Source organism: Natrix helvetica, assembly GCF_964273705.1.
Source record: "Natrix helvetica genome assembly, chromosome: 2".
Lineage (NCBI taxonomy): Eukaryota > Metazoa > Chordata > Lepidosauria > Squamata > Natricidae > Natrix > Natrix helvetica.
In genome coordinates this window covers 178,979,140-178,983,763 of record NC_138552.1, presented here as the reverse complement: position 1 = coordinate 178,983,763, position 4,624 = coordinate 178,979,140, and positions in this window count along the sequence as shown.

Here is a 4,624-nt window from a genome sequence, read left to right as displayed (position 1 = left end):
CCTTGAGGAATCCGAATATCTAGACCCACGCCAGTCCGGCTTCCGGCCCGGACACAGCACGGAGACGGCCTTTGTCGCGTTGGTTGATGATCTCTGGAGGGCCAGAGATAGGGGTTGTTCCTCTATCCTGGTCCTATTAGATCTCTCGGCGGCTTTTGATACCATCGACCATGGTATCCTATTGCGCCGGCTGGGGGGGATGGGAGTTGGAGGCACCGTTTTGTGGTGGTTCGTCTCCTACCTCTCCGACCAATGTGTGTTGGCAGGGGGGCAGAGGTCGACTCTGAGGCCACTCACTTGTGGGGTGCCTCAGGGGTCGGTCCTCTCGCCCCTTCTGTTCAACGCATATGTGAAGCTGCTGGGGGAGATCATCCGTGGTTTTGGGGTGGAGTATCATCTGTACGCTGACGATACGCAGCTGTACATTTCCACCCCAGACCACCCCAACGAGGCTGTCGAGGTGATGACCCGGTGTTTGGAAGCCGTCGGGGTCTGGATGGGGGACAACAGACTCAAGCTCAACCCCTCCAAGACTGAGTGGCTGTGGCTACCGGCACCCCGGTTCAGTCAGTTGATTCCATCGCTGACCATAGGGGGCGAGCAATTGCCCCCTGTGGAACGGGCGCGCAATTTGGGTGTCCTCCTAGATGCTCGGCTGTCAATGGATGACCATGTGGCAGCCGTGGCAAGGGGGGGCGTTCAACCAGGTTCGCCTGGTGTGCCAATTGCGCCCCCTACTGGACCGGGATGCCCTACGCACGGTCACTCATGCACTGGTGATGTCTCGGCTGGACTACTGCAATGCCCTCTACATGGGGCTTCCCTTGGGACGCGCTCGAAGACTGCAGCTAGTCCAGAACGCAGCCGCGCGGGCTATTTTTGGGAGTACTAGGAACTCCCACGTAACACCGCTCCTGCGCGAGCTGCACTGGCTGCCTGTGGTCTTTCAGGTGCGTTTCAAGGTGTTAATCACCATCTTTAAAGCGCTCCATGGCTCAGGATCTAGGTACTTGCGGGAACGCATCCTACCACACACTTCCCTGCGACCGATTCGCTCTCACAGGGAGGGGCTCCTCCGGGTGCCGTCCACTAGGCAGTGCCAACGGGCGACACCTAGGAATAGAGCCTTCTCTGTGATGGGCCCAACCCTCTGGAATGACCTCCCCCCCGATATCAGAACCACCACCGACTTTCTCTCTTTTCGACGAAAACTGAAGACTCACCTGTTCCGTTTAGCCGGCCTGGACCATTTATAACCTCATTATACCTCTTGGCAGATATATTTTAACTGGGTAATTTTAATTGGGTATTTTTTAGGATTGTTTATATATTGTTTTTATCTGCTTTACCTGTACAGTGTTGTATTGCCTCCTCTTCTATGTTTTTATGTTTGCATGTTTGTAGTCCATTTTATCTATTTCATTTGACTGTACACCGCCCCGAGTCCCTTTGGGGTGAGGGGGCGGTATAAAAATCGAAATAAAGGTAAAGGTAAGGTACCACCTATACTGTACCTGTGCATTCCATTTTTGTTGCCTAAATGTAGAACCTTACTTTTTTCACCATTGAATTTCATTTTATTAGATAGTGCCCAATGTTCAAGTTTGTCAAGATCCTTCTGTATCTTAAGCCTATCTTCTGGAGTGTTGACTATTCCTGCCAACTTGGTGTCATCTGCAAATTTGATGAGTTCCCCATTTATTCCCTCATCCAAATCATTGATAAAGATGTTGAAGAGTACGGGGCCTAAAACAGAGCCTTGGGGTACTCCACTGCATACTTCCCTCCATGTAGATGCAGTTCCATTCAGGACTACACGTTGAGTGCGGTTGGTCAGCCAGTTACGAATCCATCTGGTGGTAATGCTGTTTAACCCACATTCTTCTACTTTATCTAGTAGTAGGTTATGGTCTACCTTATCAAAAGCCTTACTGAAGTCCAAGTAAACTATATCGACGGCATTCCTCTGGTCCACTAATTTTGTCACATTATCAAAGAATGCAATAAGATTAGTCTGGTATGATCTGTTTTTGACAAATCCATGTTGGCTTTTGGCTATTACTTTGTTTGCTTCTAGGTGTTCACAAATTCGTTGCTTGATTATTTTTTCCAGAATCTTTCCTGGTATTGAGGTCAGGCTGATAGGTCTGTAGTTTCCTGGATCTATTTTTTTCCCTTTTTTGAAGATGGGAACCACATCAGCTCTTTTCCAGTCTTCTGGTAGTTCCCCGGTGTTCCAGGATCTCTGAAAGATATAATTCAGTGGTTCTGAGATCTCGTCTGCTAGTTCCTTCAGAACCCTGGGGTGTAATCCATCCAGTCCTGGTGATTTGAACTCGTCTAGGGTAGACAAGTGCTCACTTACCATTTTCTTCCCTATTTCAATTTGTGTTCCTAATCTGATTTTTGTGGTGCTGCTTTTGATAGGTTGGACTGTTTTATCCCTTTGTGTAAAGACAAATGCAAAACATGAGTTAAATAGTTCTGCTTTCTCCCTGTTGCTTGTCACCTTCTTGCCACTTTCTCCTAGCAATGGACCAATTGTTTCCTTAACTTTTTTCTTGTTTTTAACATGTTGGAAGAAGCTTTTTTTGTTAATTTTTACTTTTGTGGCAAGCCTTTCTTCATTGTGAGCCTTAGCTTTCCTCACTTCATCTTTACAGGCTCGGGCCATTTGCTGATATTCTGCCTTAGTTATGTCCCCCTCCTTGCACTTTTTATACTTACCTTTTTTGTCTTTCAGTTTGTCAGATAGTTCTTTATGCAGCCATGCTGGTTTCTTTTGGGAGCTGTTATTTTTCTTCTTCATTGGTATTGTGCTAGACTGGGCTTTTGTAATCTAATTTTTCAAAATTTCCCAAGCTTCTTTATGTTATAAGATATCTATTTTGGATTCTGGATGGCTGCACCTAATAACTTCTTTTTTTCAGAATTAAGAAAATAAAAGTTTCTTTTTTAAAAAAACAAAATTTTATTGATTTTTTAAAAAAATTATACAAGGAAAGGGGTAGTGGAAGAAGTACAAATTTTGACAGTTACATTATGCAGGAGATGGCCCTCCCCCCATTCTCATAACTAAGAAAATAAAAGTTTCTTATATTCTAATCACAAGAACCAAAAGAAATATGAATCTAACTGAACTTAGGTTCATGTACTTATTCAACAAATCTGTTGAATGTTATTTTTTGGGGTATTGTTTCACATTTAATCCTGATCTCAAAGCTAAGTGTATCCTGCTTTTCAGAATTCAGAGGAGCATGGAAAGACAGTTTCTAAGCAGCTGAGTTTTTCAATTCATTTTAGGAAAGAGTAGAACTCCAGGGAAAAAAATGTCCTAGTAATGAAATAATTTTCTCTGGTCATAACAATGAAAAAAGTGGGGTGTCCTTGTAGTGAAGGGATATTAATGTGGCAGCTTATATCCAGAATCAGGTTTTTATTATCAGATTAGGACCTTGCATCTGAAATAGTTACCCGCAAAAGTAGAACTTCACACCTATATGCATTTCATGGCAGGGAAGTCATATACAAAATTTAATGTTTTTCAATAACAATGTCACTGAGTTCGCACTACATATTACATATGAGATTCTTTGTGGTAATGCCAATAGAAGTGTCTTCTATTGATACTTATATGAGATAAAGCAAGAAGAAAGAATCTTGAAATGATCATGTGTAAATCTATGAAAGGATACCATACATCAAGGCTTCAAGCAATTGATTGGTAGGGACATTTAGATCACTTGGCAAAGCATAACTGTGAATGAGTCACATGGTTCTAGTAGAAGAACACCTGGATTTAAGCATTTTATAAACTCATTCTGAGCAGAAAGGAGAGTACCAATTCTGTGACTCTGGTATGACACATTACAATGCATTCTTCAGTCATTAGACTTTCAATGTTTTTTTTAAAAAAAAGGTCATTAGACAGAAGCAGCTATTAGTATTTCATAGTGTCTAATCAGTTAATGTCTCTCAGCCTAGAATTATACTGACCTTTAAAAATTCGCAAGAGCTGCAAGAAATTTGTTGTTACAATTTTGGTTTTCCTGCTTAATCATTCTTCAGATTGTGTAGGAAGAGTTATTAAAACCAAGTCTTGAATAAGTACAGCGTGTTTCTATCATGAAAGCTTTTTTAAAAAGCTTTTTAAGACATCTTCCATGTGGGCCACCCACATAAAGAAAACCTTGTTGAGCAGAGGACATCTTGACTTTCCACCACTGCAAAATGACACTTAAAATAATATTGTGGGCTTACTTTTTCCATACAATCAAGATGGGGAAGGAATCCCAATGGTGGAATAAGTTTTGGAGGAACAGCTTTATTGAATCACTCTTGTATCATATCAGGTACAGAAAAGACCCAGAAAGATATACCTACCAGCCTTTCCATTTTTTTTATCATAAAGGGTCATGAAATGTGATGTAGCCTTGAAGGCAGAAGGAGTTTGTTGTTTGTATTTGAAAGGATAAAGGAGGAGAAAAGCAAGTATGTTCACCTTAATCAATTTTTAACAAGAGCTGTTGCTAAAAGCATCAGGAAACCCATAGTCATGAAGGCCAGAAAGAAAGCCTATATAGTACTGACTTATTGTCCAGAGGATAAGCAAGCAACTTTTATG